This window comes from Canis aureus, chromosome 13 (genome assembly GCF_053574225.1).
Source record: "Canis aureus isolate CA01 chromosome 13, VMU_Caureus_v.1.0, whole genome shotgun sequence".
Classification (NCBI taxonomy): Eukaryota; Metazoa; Chordata; class Mammalia; order Carnivora; family Canidae; genus Canis; species Canis aureus.
This window is the reverse complement of record NC_135623.1, coordinates 17,640,613-17,656,412: the sequence shown is the minus strand read 5'-3', so window position 1 is coordinate 17,656,412 and position 15,800 is coordinate 17,640,613.

Below are 15,800 nucleotides of genomic sequence, written 5' to 3'. Positions count from 1 at the left end.
AATTATTTCAAATTCTTCAATGGTTGTTACTTTGTATTTTCTCAGCCAATTTTGGCATTTTATATTTTTCAGAAATATATAAATTTTATTGTGTTTTAAGTTCTCATTTTTTTTAATTTTAGAATCCTTTGTGACTATACATTTCTTTTTATTATGAATTTATTATGAATTTTTTATTTCAATTTTCTTTTTTTTTCTTGATTGATATTACTAGAGATATATCTATCTTATTCGTCAATTCAAAGCTTTTAGTTTGGTGTTCTTTCTCCCTCTCTATCTCTCTCTCTCCACCCTCCCTTCCACCTGCCACCCTTTTAAGTTCATTAGAGTTAGGTTCAGGTACAAGTTATGGGAAAACTCAAAATGTCAATGGCTTAAGATAAAATGTTTCTTCTTTCTTAAGTTAAAGAGGTCTACAGGTAGTTCAGGCTGTTATGGTGCTCTAACATCTGAGGATCAAATTATATGTATATTGCTGCTCCACCTTGCATGGCTTCCACCTTGGTCAAAATGACTACTGAAATTCCAGCTATTAAGATTTTATTTCGGGATGCCTGGGTGGCTTAGTGGTTGAGCACCTGCCTTAGGCCCAGGGTGTGATCCTGGAGTCCCGGGATCGAGTCCAGAATCGGGCTCCCTGCATGGAGCCTGCTTTTCTCTCTGCCTCTCTCTCTCTCTCTCTCTCTCTCTCTCCTCTCTCTCTCTCCTCTCTCTCTCTCTCGATTAAATAAATAAAATCTTTAAAAAAAAAAGATTTTATTTCTGCCAGCAAGAAGGAGGAATGTCTTTTAAGGACACGTTGCAGGTGTTGCACATACAATTCTACTTAGATCCCATCAAGCAGAATTTGCTCACAGAAACACTCCTAGCTGAAGAAAGAATGGGAAATGAGTCTCTACCATGGACAGTTCTATGCCCAGATCAAGACTGGCTACAACAGGCAGGGCCCAGGGCAAAAGGAAAATGTGGGGCTCCTTGTTCAAAAAGTATTAAGAACTTCAGGATGGCAACAACAGAGCATTAATCTTGGGGCCCTCTGAGCACTGCACCCTGGGAGACTGCACAGATCACATGCCCACAAAACTGATTCTGACCCAGGGTTCTCTAAAAATTAGAGTTATCTATTTAATGAAGAGGAAGAAAACTTATTGAGGGACAACTCAAAGTCTATGCTTCATTATTTGATTTAATCCTTTATGCCTTCATTTTTTTCTCCTTGCTTCTTAGGGTTTCCTCTGTCCCTCTTTTTTTAGATCCTCAATTGAACATTTAAACTAATTGGTTTCTTATTTTCTGAAAAAAAAAAATAGATTGTATATTTCCTTCTATGTACTCAGATAGCTATTATTATTGATGACATTTTACAAATGAGAAGAATGAGCACAGAGAAGTTGAGTCAAGCTTAAAATGCTAATAATTGACAGAGGTGGAATATGAATCCAGGAATCTTGCCTCTGGATTCCATGCTTTTAACTAGTACACTGTAACCACCACTCTATATTGTACATACATTTTAATTACATCTATCAGTTGAGCTATAACTTATTTTCTTATATCTTTCCAATTGTGAAGACTTATTAAATAAAAATGTGCAAGTCTATATTAAAGTGTTCAGGAACACACACTTGATTAATAAAGCCATAAAGAAACATGTAGAAGTGATCATTATAAAATCAGGTAGGGAGGGAACTGTGATTAGGACAGGGCATGCAAAGGGGCTAGAAGAGTTTTCTCAGAGATCTGGTTGGTGGTTATAAAAATGTTTACCTTATAAGAACTCATGAAGCTATACATTTTAGCATTGGTGGGGTTTTTTTACAATGAAATCTTTTTTTTAAGATTGTATTTATTTATTTATTGAGAGACACAGAGGCAGAAAGACACAGGCAGTGGGAGGAGAAGCAGCCTCCATGCAAGGAGCCCAATGTGGGACTCGATTCCAGGACTCCTGACCCAAAGGCAGACACTGAGCCACCCAGGCGTCCCTACAATAAAGTATTTTTATTTTTTATTTATTTTCATTTTTTTTCAATAAGTTTTTTTTTTTCAATAAGTATTTTTAAAACAAATCTGTTCTTTCAGTTCAAGAGTACATTTCCATCCCAACCGTTTTTTTCAGGTTAATATTACATTGTTTAAGACTGCCTACAGGGATCCCTGGGTGGCGCAGCGGTTTGGCGCCTGCCTTTGGCCCAGGGCGCGATCCTGGAGACCCGGGATCGAATCCCACATCGGGCTCCCAGTGCATGGAGCCTGCTTCTCCCTCTGCCTATGTCTCTGCCTCTCTCTCTCTCTCTGTGACTATCATAAATAAATAAATAAATAAATAAAAAATTTAAAAGACTGCCTACAATTCACTATAATAATTGTTACCATTTAATAAGTGCTTAATATGTGCACACAGTCTAATTTCATTCTCGCATAGCTCCATGATACAGGTTTGTATTTGTTTTGTTTTATTTATTTATTTTTTGTTTTGTTTTAAGTAGGCTCCTCATCCAGTGTGGAGCCCAACATAGGGCTTGAACTCATAACCCTGAGATCAAGACCTGAGCTGAGATCAAGAGTCAGATGCTTAATTGGTTGAACTACCGAGGCACCCCATGTGTTTTGCTTTTAACATAGGTGGATCTTAAGTTTATTTTGAACATAACAAGACCAAACAGAGCCCATAATTTTTTATTCCATTCATGTAAAGGTTAGCAATAGCCACAACCAAACATATTATTGGGACTCATATACAATAGGAAAAACTATCCAACAAGTCAGGTAATACTTTTTTCCCCAAGTTTTAATTTAAATTCCAGTTGATTAACATACAGCGTAATGTTAATTTCAGGTGTAGAGTTTAGTGATTTATCACTTACGTATACACCTAGCACTCATCAAAACAAGTGCCCTCTTCAACCCATCTCCCTTCCTCCTTCCTTCCAGTACCCCTCTGTTTGTTCTATACAGTTAAGAGTCTGTTTTCCATATTGTCTCTCTCTCTTTTTCCCCTATGTTCATCTGTTTTCTTTTTCGTTTTCTTTAGAGAGGCAGAGAGAAGAAGAGGGCCAGAGGAAGAGAGTGAGAGACAATGTAAAGCAGACTCCACGCCCAGCATAGATCCCAACTCAGGACTTCATCTTACTACCCTGAAATCATAACCAAAGCCAAAATCAAGAGTCAGTCAGATGCTTAACTGACTCAGCTACGCAGATGTCCCATATCTGTTTTGTTTCTTAAATCCCACATATGAGTGAAATTATATATTTGTCTCTGACTTATTCTGCTTAGCATAATAGTTCTAGCTCCATCCACTTTATTGCAAATGGTAAGATATCATTCTTTTTGATGACTGAGAAATATCCACATATATATATACACGTATATATCCACATATATATATACACACACAACATCTTTATCCATTCATCAGCCGATGGACATTTGGGCTCTTTCTGTAATTTGGCTATTGTTGATAATACTGCTATAAACATTGGGGGGGGTGTACACATGCCTTCAGATCTGTATTTTTGTACTAGGTATTTTCGGTAAATATCTAGTAGTGCAATTGCTGGGTCATAAGGTAGTTCTATTTTTAACTTTTTGAGGAACCTCCATACTATTTTCCAGAGTGGCTGCACAACTTGCATTCTCACCAACAGTGAGTGTTCCTCTTTCTCCACCTATGATACAGGTTTTACTCCCATTTTACTAACTAGGAAACAGAGAGAGGTTCAATAAATGACTTGATGTAACAAAGCTACTAAGTGTAATAGTGAAGATTTGAAGCCAGGCATGATTCCAAAAATCATGCTTTTCATTTATACATTCCATTAACTCCTACCCTTTTCCATATCAAATTCTCAAATCATATTGATAATATAAAAGCAGTTTGATTTGAAGAACAGAGTATTGTATCAATGATGGTGGGGGTAAGGAGGTCTCTGGATGAGTCAGACTTGGTATTGGCTTAAGGAAACTCCCAGTATAAGAGACATTGTGGCAATTTAAACTGAAAAATCTGTCCCCTTACTACTTCTACCTCTAAATCTTGGTGAGTCATGTCATTAAAGAGTATGTAATTGGCAATAACACAATTCGGGGTAGCAGAGGGAGAGCCATTGACAGCTGGTTTGGTGGATTTAAAATACAAACCAGGCTCAGGAGAGCACCAATGGTTTCTTAGCACAGTTATGCCAGAGGCTACTGTTCTGAGAGGCTACTGTTCTGAGAGGAGAGGGATAAATACTTGGTAATAGAAGATAAATGCTGCCCTTGGTAAACCGTGATTGTCTCCAAGAAATATGGATATCACACACACTTCCACCCCTTGTTGAGATAAGTGAGATACTGGTGAGATACTTACTGAGTGAAGTAATGAGAAAATCAGCAGTGATTGTCTTTCTCTTAGGAACAGGACGTGAGAGGAGTAGGAGCTGAGGGAAAACTGGTCCAAACCAGAAATATACAAAGTTTCAGAAGAGCAAATTATCTTTCTTCAGAGTTGAGTAGAATTCCCCAAGGAGAGAATGAGAGCATGTGCTCAGGGATTTGGAAGAAGATAGGGTTAAAGAGGAAAGTACAAGGAAATTAAGAAGGGAAAGACGTCCCAAGGATGGGAAGTCTTACAGAGACCAGCTTCTTTTTGAAGGCCCAAGGCTGAAAAGCTTCACTATTCCATAAAAGGAACTGCTGAAGATGGATGGGTTCCAGTCTCTTATTTCTCCTACTCCTTGCTAAGAGATGCCTCCATAAAGAATTTTGTATACTTTGTGTGGTTCTTCATTTGAGTGAGATTAGCAGGACAGGATAGTCAAGGAAGTGTCAGACTTCACCATCCCCTAGTATCTAGTGACTCCAGGGGAGATGGGACTATAGAATGCATTATACCTGGGGCACCTGGGTGGTACAGTCAGTTAAGCATCTGCCTTCAGCTCAGGTTGTGATCCCAGGGTTCGGAATGGAGCCCCACGTTGAGCCCCACAGCAGGCTCCCCGGCTTCGTGTTTTCCCTCTGTCCCTCACCAAAACTTGTGCTTGCATGCACATTCTCTCTTGTGTGCACTCATCTCTCAAATAAATAAATAAAATCCTTTTTTAAAAAGAATGCATTATATCCATACGTAAACTTATTTTTCTAAATTGAGATCTTGTACTATGTATCGTGTATATGACTTAGTTTCATAACTTAATACTAATTCATTGTTCATGTCATAAAGTATCTTTGAAAACATTATTCCTATTGTTACAAAATATCCATCTTAGGGATGCTTCATAACTAAACCATTCACTTCTTGGATATTTAGATCAGTCAAGTCCTACATTTTTTTGTGTTATAAATAATGTTGCAGTGAACATCCTTGTACATAGATCTTCAATCATCATCTCTGATCACTGCCTTGTTTGGATTTATAGACCTCAGGTCACTGGGTCAAAGAAGATGATCTTTTCAAGTCTGATGAAACATACTCAAAGTTGTCCTCCCCATGCAGCTCATCATTTTATGCTTCTAGTGGCAGAGCATGTGATTACCTATCACATGATAAGTTGCCAACATTGTGGCTGTAGTATTTATGGGAAAAAAACGATTTACCCACTCAGCCAGGATACATGAACTGATAGAATTTAACCATCTGCTAAGAAGAAATTTGAGAAGTTGGGTTTAAACATGAATAAGCTGATTGCACTTGTTACAGATGGGGCACCTGCAAAAGGGGGGGGGAATTGTTTTCAATGCTTTATTTGCATCAGGAGAGAAGAGTTGTGCACCCCAGACTTTCATGCCTCTTTCAGAAAGAGGTTTCATGGTATAAACTAGTTGTGCTGAGTCCTCTGTGGCTTAATGGAGGAACAGATCAAGATTTAACTTAGGCTTATGCCCTTAACTGGTATTTATTTATGGTGTATTTGGAAGAGGACAAAATAGGGTATGGAAACCTAATTTATTTTAATAACATCAGATTACTTGAATGTTTATGCTGAGTGAAGTAAGTCAGTCGGTGAAGGACAAACATTATATGTTCTCATTCATTTGGGGAATATAAATAATAGTGAAAGGGAATATAAGGGAAGGGAGAAGAAATGTGTGGGAAATATCAGAAAGGGAGACAGAACGTAAAGACTGCTAACTCTGGGAAACGAACTAGGGGTGGTGGAAGGGGAGGAGAGCGGGGGGTGGGAGTGAATGGGTGACGGGCACGGGGGGTTATTCTGTATGTTAGTAAATTGAACACCAATAAAAAATAAATTAAAAAAAAACTTATTAAAGAATCAAAATAAAAGACTTAGAGCTAAATGACTCTAAGCTAAAGGACTCCATTTTGGTAGGTACCCAGGTGTCATTAAGATTAGTTTTTTTATTGTTGTTTTTTCTTTTTAGTAGTAGTATGACAAATACCTAAACAAATTGAGCCTGAAACTGTAGGAAATGAAACAAGGCAGTTGCTGACTTGTTCAAGAAAGTGAAAACATTTGGATTGAACATGAGGCCCGGAACCTCATTCTCTAGTACTCAGAGGAATAACAAATTTTAGGATCCTAGAGTAAGTTGTAGAAATAGAGTGAGAGTTTCAGAAGAGATTCACAGATTATGACACTAATGAACCTAAATATCCAGAATCATTATTGGGGTGCAAATTTCAGGATATGCCCAAAATAATATGCATCTCTTTTATCAGTTTTAAGAGGAAGTGTTGGATATAAAAGTTAACTATGTCCAGTATAGAGTCACAGTATCCCTAAAATGGTGTATGCAAATATATAAATCTCAGAACCATCTGAAAATTTATGCAAATGTAATGAAACACTAGGCCATGACTCTTTTTAAGAAAATAAGTGAAGAGAAAGCTGAATATCACAAGCAATATAAGTCTGGAATTAAAATTGAGATGTTCTTTGATTTATGAACACAGCAGTTTTCAAAATAGTTTAGCCTGATAAAAACCTATATCCTCACTGAGTTGATCAAAATAGGCCTAAAACTGGATATTTCTTTCCTAATTAATAAATATGATTGATTTTTTTTCTGAAACATTTTCATTACTCTTCAATACATTAATTAGATATTTCTGAACAGCCTAAAGGTTTTACTTGCCATCATTATATTAGAGAATGTGATAAGTATAGGTACAAGCTTTGGAAGGTGACAAGTCTAGTCACAAATCTTGGCTCCTTCAACCCAGATAGTTCTCTTCTAGGCCTTTAATGTCCAACATGATTTGGCTAGGCCCACCTTTTCAATCTCTCCTCCCACAGCATTCCTCCTCACTCACCATGCTCTAACTACATAGTCTCCTTGCTATTCTTCAAACACTTCAAGTTTGTTACTCTTCACATCCTTCATTGTCCCCTTGTTCCCTCTACTTGGACTGCTCTTTCCTTGTTCTTCACATCACTTGTTCTCTCATCATTCGGGTCTCTTCAAATGTCACCTCCTCAGAGAAACCTTCCCTGACCACTCAGTCACAATAGCTCCCAACTTCAGTCACTCACTATTCCATTATTACATTATGGGTTTTTTTTCACCATCTAAAATTATAAATTCTATTTAATTATTTGCTTTTTTATTGACTATCTTCCACACCATAGAAGTATGCACCTTACCTGTTTTTTGCCCTGCTATATCTCCAGCAGCTATAACAGCTTCTGACACAGGGTGGATGTTTGTTTAGTAAGTAATTTTGGATGAATGATTAAATAAATGAACAAACAAAACATATGATAACCTCTGTACAAGTATATGGGGGTATACAAAGAAGGTGCACCTAATCTAAATTTGCATTTGAAATGGGGAATGATTGAAGGAGATTTCCCAGAGGATGGTAAAATGTGAACTGAGTTTTGAAGGACAAGAAGGGAAGATGGGAAGGATCCTAAGTAAAAGAAACAGTAAAAGATGTAAAGAGCAGAGGGTAAGAGAGACACAGCTTAAATACTCAGGAAATGCAGGTAGTCTGGGACGACTCCACAATAAGGTGAAAACAAGAGAAAAATAGCTTCTCTGTGGTTACTTGAAGGAATTGGGTATAGTCCCTGAAGTCCTATGAATAATTTGAACCCTAAAGGTATTAAAAATGTCCTCTGTCTAAATGCCCCCAAAGGTCATCAAAATAATGTGGACTTTTCTTTCAGTAAAGTTTCCAGTGATATAGGAAGTTAAAAACATTTACTGGGGAGAGTCCTCTTCTTTAAAATTCTCTGTGTATGCTCTGTCCACATCCCTCTCATATCCACTCTTCAACTAAGATATGGCAGATACCTGGACCAGCTACCCTTCAGGACATCCAACAAGATCTATAATCATTAGCCCCCTTCTGATTGGATTAGAGACAGATTCTGTAAGGTAAGTGCATCTCACATAGCTGTATTTAATAATACCCAGTAATTGCTGTTGTTCCTATATGCGTCTTAGCTGATGTCTTAAATAGTAACCTCTCCCCAACATCTTCCCACAATAAACTGATTGCAAAAGAAACAATTTCACGTATGTATATTTTCATGGTTCCTACATTTGTCATATGTCCTCTGTATTTGGAGGGAGAGTACATGTTGCTTTGCGGCAGGTAAAATGATCCAAACACAAAACCACATCCATACCCCAAGGAGTTTGTAATCCAAAAGCAAGAGTGGGCATGCTATGGAACACTGCAGAACAATACCCACACAATACAGGCAGATGGAGTGACATATGGTCACCACAGCTGGAATGCTTTGTAAATGATCCCCAAACCATTGCTGGTCTTTGAACACTTCCCCAGTTCAAAGTACAGAACACCATCTATTATCAGCAAACTCTGAAAAGCCAAATGAGACATTTAAAGTAGCCTTGAGTAAAGGTCATATTCCTAAAGTACATAGACCTGAAAACTAAAGCTTTCTGATGAGAAGTGAACTACTGCCCACTCCTAGTGGTAACACATTCTGTATCCTTGTCAGAGGCAGATACGATTCATTGACTTTTCCTGAGAAGACGCCACTAAACACTTAAATAAGGATCTTAGATAAATGTCTTTTAAGGGCAAATAGAAAAGAGTTCAGAAATTATTCACTTGACTTATCATCAACCATTAAAACCCTGGTGCTGTTAGTACCTATATTATTGCTGACATGTAGGAACAAAAGATAGACATGTAGATGTGGTGGAAAGATCACTGGTACTAGAATCAGATCAGTTTTTGATTCCCAGCAAGTCACCTCATCTTGCTAAACTCTACTCTTTCTAACTGCAAAATGGGAGTAATTAATTATATCTATTTCACCATACTGTTTAAAAATTAAATTAAATAGTATATATTAGGTCATTTCCTAAATTAGCAGTTATACAAATGTTGAGCTTATTATGTAACATCCATTATGTTCTTCTCGATCCCCATGGAAGTTCTTTGAATAGCCCTACAAGCATTTGTAGTTAATTTTTTCATAAATAGATTTTGCTTTTTAGGACACTTATTTTAAAGTTTATTTATTTATAATCTCTACACCCAACATGGGGCTCAAACTCGAACTCATGACCCTGAGGTCAAGAATCACATGCTCCACCACCTGTGCCAGCTAAGGGCCCCTACGACACTTTTAGATTTACAGAAAAATTGAGAAGTTAGCATACAGAATTCCCATATACCCTATACCCAGTTTCCTCTAGTATTAACATCTTATATTGGTATAGTATATTTTACAATTAATAAGCAAATATTGATACACTATTACTAACTAAAATCCAGAGTTATTCAGAGTTCCTTAGTTTTACCTAATGTCCATTTTCTAAGATACCATGTAAAATACATTATATATATATTTTTTTAAGATTTTATTTATTTACTCATAGAGGCACACAAAGAGAGAGAGGCAGAGACACAGGCAGAGGGAGAAGCGGGCTCCATGCAGGGAGCCCGGTGTGGGACTCGATTCCAGGTCTCCAGGATCACACCCAGGGCTGAAGGCGGCGCGGCATTAAGCCACTGAGCCACCCGGGCTGCCCCACATTACATTTAATTGACATGTTTCCTTAGACTACTAGTGGTTGTGACATGTTCTCAGACTTTATAATGATCTGGACCATTTAAGAGAATATTTCTCAAGTATTTCATAGGACACCCCTTTATAGCAATTTATCTAATTTTTTCTCACGATTAGATTGCAGTTATGAGTTTTGGGGAGGCTGATCACAGAGGTAAAGTGCCATCTTCATCACATCATATCAAGAGTATGTACTACGATTTAGTTTATGACATTGATGTTGACTTTGATCACCTGGCTGAGGTAGTGTTTATCAGGTTTCTCCACTGTAGAGTTATTCTTTTTCTCCCTTTCTGTACTGTATTCTTTGGAGGAAGTCAGTCATGATGTGAGGCTCATGATTAAGGAATGGAGAGCTCTACTCTCCCTCTCAGTTTGTCTTTACCAAATAAAAGCAGCATTTCCAGAGCTTGGCCACTTGCAGCCGGGGAATGTTGGGACTATATTTCCAAAGAGCTGGTATGAGCTCACTGTTTTTTAGGAGAAAAACTGCAATTAAGAGTAGTTTTCTATTCCTTTCCTTGAAAATCATAGTTCCCATTTTTCCTTCAAGATAATTTTTTCCTTAGAGAAAAAATGTTTACTTTGTTAGATTTGACATTGAATGCTTGAGGGAGCCTGTCCTCTTCATATAGTGTTGTGGTTTTTTTTTCTTCTTTATTCTACTTTCTTATCTGTACCTTCTTTAAAAGGAGAGCTCCTGCATTCATTTCTTCTTTTAGATTTTCCCACCATGCTACTTCAAATATGTTGCCTGTATAATTTTCTGAGATAAAATTTAGAATCCAAGCTTTTCTCTGAGGGAGCATTACCTTTGAAGTTCAGGGAAGCATCAGAATCAAATGAAATCTACAATTTACCTCCTTACAACAAATTCTGGGAAGATAAAACTAACGATACAAAAGGAAAAATCTGTTTCAAACTGATAATAAAGATGCTGTAATGAGTAGAAATAAAGAAAACATGACAAAGTCATGAATAAAGTCACTTGGTTTACAACAATTGCATTTCCCTAAACTCAGCAATGTGGGACAGCCAAAGTATCTAAACCTCAAATTTCTGATTCACTCTTTCCTACGCAAACTTCATTTCTCAAATACTAGTCTCTATAGCAGAACAAAACACCATACACATACAAATATGCAAAGTGATGGATTGTCTGAGTGGCTCAGTGGGTTGAGTATTCAACTCTCAGTTTCCGCTCAGCTTGTGATCTCAGGGTCATGAGATGGAGCCCTGCATCCTGCCTCAGGCTCACACTCAGTAGGGAGTCTGCCTGAGATTCTTTCCCTTTCCCTCTCTGCCGCTCCCCCAGCTCATGCTCTTTCTTTCTCTCTCTAAAATAAATAAATAAATATTTTTTAAAAATGCAAAAAGTGAAATTTGACACAAGGAATTTGGATGAGTTAAACTAAGTCATTAATATTTGTTTTAAAAGAAAGCTGTATAGAAGTACGTAACATTTTTCTTTTTTTCTTTTTTTTTTATGATAGGCACACAGTGAGAGAGAGAGAGAGAGAGAGAGAGGCAGAGACACAGGCAGAGGGAGAAGCAGGCTCCATGCAGGGAGCCCGACGTGGGATTCGATCCCGGGTCTCCAGGATCGCGCCCCGGGCCAGAGGCAGGCGCCAAACCGCTGCGCCACCCAGGGATCCCGCAACTTACTTTTTGACAAAAAAAGGTAACAAAGATTAAAGTTTCCTTGGTTACAATACAGTATAAAGGAAAGAATACTAGTTTGGGAACTGGAAAGACCTGATACCAAATTCTAACCTCACCACCATATGATCTCTCATGAGTTAACTTTCCTGAATCTCAGTTTCCTCATCTATAAAAGACACACTAGGCTGACAAGTTGTTATGACGATTACATACAAGTTGTTATGACGATTCCATATAATGTAGGTTAGATGTATAGCAAAAAGCCAACTAAATATATACCAGGCTCTGAATTAGAAAGAGAGAAGGAAGATACTATTCTGATCCCCACAGAGTAAAATTATCAAAATAATACAAAACAATACACTCTACAAAGTGATTTAGAAAAAAGTAGCTTCCCTAAGAAAGTAATATTGAAGCTAAAATAAATCACTGAAAGAGCTGCAAGAGAGGTAGGTATTAACTAAATCAAATCCTGAGGAAGAGCAATGCAGACAAAGGAAACAGAATGTGCAAAGCTCCCATGGTGGGACACATGCTGGTGTTTTTAGGGAGTGAAAGGATGCAGGCTCCAGGGACAATACCTGGGAGAGGTGGCAGGAACCAGGATGAGCTGGGCCTTGTAGACCACCATAAGGATTTTGGTCCTTGCCCTACAAATAATGAAAAACCTTTGAAAAGTTATGAGCAGAGCAGCCTGCGTGGCTGAGCGGTTTAGCACTGCCTTCAGCCCAGGGTGTGATCCTGGAGACCCTGGATCAAGTCCCTCTCAGGCTCCCTGCATGGAGGCTGCTTCTCCCTCTGCCTGCTTCTGCCTGTGTCTCTGCCTCTTTCTCTCTCCATGTCTCTCATGAATGAATAAATAAAATAAAAAAAAAAAAAAAAGAAAAGTTTTGAGCAGAGCAGGAACATAATCACATTTTTAAGAAAGCACCAGCCTGCAGTGGGAAGAGACTCTAGGGGCAGGAGAAGAGAGACAGGAAGGCCTGAGGAAGCCAAGACAGCAGGCTAACTAGGGGCTGACAGAGGTCCCAGAAGAGGAAATGTAGGCACCAAGTAATTAGCAAATGATAAAGCCAGAATCGGCAGGTTCATGCTCCTCCAAAGTTTGTGTTTTCTAACCTTATATGTTATGATAAAATACTAAATACCTGCAATGAGCACACAAAGAAAGCAAGATGCTTGTGAATAACCAGTTGAGTAAAAGAATTTCCCTAGGGTCCAACATTTAGATTTATTCCCAGGAATATAATTACATGGAGGAAACGGAATGCACAGGATAGCAAAGTTCACAAGCAACTGAGGAACTAAATACATAAGGGAGGGAGAGATAGGGTAGTAGAAAGGGCACAAGATGGAGAAACTGGATTCCCAACTTCTAGTCCCAGCTCTGCAATATCTATTTGGAGGAATAGGTGACTTCTCTTTAGACCACTCCCATCTCTGATAGGACCAAGTAGAACTAGTTGATCTCTAGGGTCCCTGTCAGGGGAAATGTTTTCTCACTGTGGAAGATACATCTATGAAAAATAGAGAGTTGTTTAGTACAGTGGTGTAGTGTGCAGGTTCTGAAGCCATCATAGCAAAAGCAAATACTTAATAAGTGTTTGTCATATGCAGGCATTCTTCTAAGTATTATATATATAAAATCCCTTAATCTCCCCAACAAATTTTGTGGGTAAGAACTATTATTACTATCATTAGTTTCATTTCACAGTTGAGAAAACATAGGCACAGAGATGTCAAGTTTCTTGCTCAAGATTTCACAATTACTAAGCGGCAGAGACAAGATTTGAGTATCGTACCCTAGCTATGACACATACATCCTCTTAAGGGTGCCTGGGTTCAACTACTGGCTCTGATATTTTCCAGTAGTGGGAGTCCTCCTGTGACTCAGTTTTCTCATCTATAAAATGGAAATAGTAATAGTTTTTACCTAAAAGTGGTTTTGTGAAGATTAATTGAGGGTATACATATGAAGTGAGTAGAAGAACATTATCTAGGACTTAGTAAGCACTCAGTAAATGTTAGATATTATTATTATTTGCTGGCCCAACAAAGAATGGACAAATACATTTCTCTGCTAAGTGGCGAAAATGCCTTATTCTTACCCCAAGCTTTCCTGGTGTTTCCAAGGCCAAGAGGCAAACTTTTCTTTTCTTTTTTTTTTTTTTTAATTTTTATTTATTTATGATAGTCACAGAGAGAGAGAGAGAGAGAGAGAGAGAGGCAGAGACACAAGCAGAGGGAGAAGCAGGCTCCATGCACCGGGAGCCCAATGTGGGATTCGATCCCGGGACTCCAGGATCGCGCCCTGGGCCAAAGGCAGGCGCCAAACCGCTGCACCACCCAGGGATCCCCCCAAGAGGCAAACTTTAAAACTATGAAACCCCGCAGAGAAGAGCTATTGTCTGTTCTGTGCAAAGAATTTCTCCCCACATGTTTATTTATAATGTATGCCCTCACTTAAACCTTGAAATAGAAAAAACTGTGGTGATGGTAAATAAAATAACCTATGTACAAAATAAAACGTAGCTCCTATACCAAATCTAATATGGTTTGAATTAGGTTTGGAACTCCTTAGGGTCATAAATCAATTTATTGAGTCATAACCAGCATTTAAAAGAAATGAAATAGAATGGTGTAGGATTGGTAGCAAACATCAGAAACCATTGAGATTGATAAAGCTAAGTATTGTTTCGTAAAATGAGAAAGAATTGTTTTGTAAAATGAGAAAAGGAGAACATAAATACATTCTTTACTTCATACAGTTAAAAAAATTTCACTAACACTGAGCTACATTATTTATTCATTCAACAAACATTCACTGTATGTAATTTGTGCTAAGCATTCCTCCAAGAGCTAAGTTCACAAGAAATAATTAACAGAGTTCCAGTTTCAAGAAGTTCAAAATGAAGTGGGAAAGACAGATACTAAACAAAACCAAACTGCTCTTTACAAGGCTTAGGCTTTCCTTCCTGGGAGAGGAGTGCTGTTTATGAGGGAAGGAATGCTTGGGATTACTGACGTATCATTGGAATCCTATGGCTGGGAAAGGGGGGCTCATTCTGTCCAGGTCAGTTGTAGCTTGGTAAATTTTGATTTTGGATTTACCTTCCTTAAAAAAATACAACATTTACACAGCTGAGGAACAGATAAACTGTAAGATGCAAGTCACAATTTATGTAGCTGATTTAATATATTGTCTAGGTTCTTTTGGAACACTGAGAGGGGACATAGGATGCCATGGGAAAATACTACATCCCTGTCCACTCCTACTCCTCTAGATCCTATCATTAAAATGTGTCAGAGAGAAGAAGATGTGGAATTGTGGGAACTGGATATAGTTAAAACCTCATTGTCATTATTGCGGGAGCCCCACAGATTGTTAATAAGGCTGTTTGAATTAGCCCCTGCTCCTGGAAGGGTAAGGTGTGAATCCATTGGTAGCCAGGCCCCTTGAGTCAGTGAGAGGAATATGGGAGTAGAAGAAGGAGTCTCTGTACTGCCTTGTTAGGTGTTTTCTGAAAGTCCCTGAATCAGTATTTTATTTTCTGTTAATTTGTTGCATTCACTATGTGCAAGAGATTGGGCTAGATGGCAGAGGTGACACAAAGGTAGGAGACACAACCTTTGCACACAAAGAACTCAAGCAGGGGACAAGACATTTACACAAGGGACAAAAGTCTAAAGTACATATAAAGCAACACAGTTTAGCACAAGAACACTGACCTTGGAGTGAATCGTGATCCTGCCACTTTCTAGCTGTGTGACTCTGGGCAAAATCATCTAACCTTTCAGAGCTTTAGTTTCCTTAGGTGCAATATCAGGAAGATTGGGTAGTTATGAGGAGTAAAAGATAGCCATGAGTAAAATAAGCAGCATATCCTGAATGAATAGTAGATACTTTTGAGTTGACTGCAAAATCAAAATGCCTGCAAAGATATAACACTGAAATGCTTTGGAACTTCAAAGGAGGAAAGTATCATTTCAGGAAAAACTTCTTAGAGGTGACATCTGAGATAAACCTTACAGGACTTGTCTGACATTAAAAGAAGACAATGCTGGGGCGCCTGGGTGGCTCAGTCAATTAAGCATCTGCCTTCAGCTCAGGTCATGATCCTGGGGTCTTGGGATGGA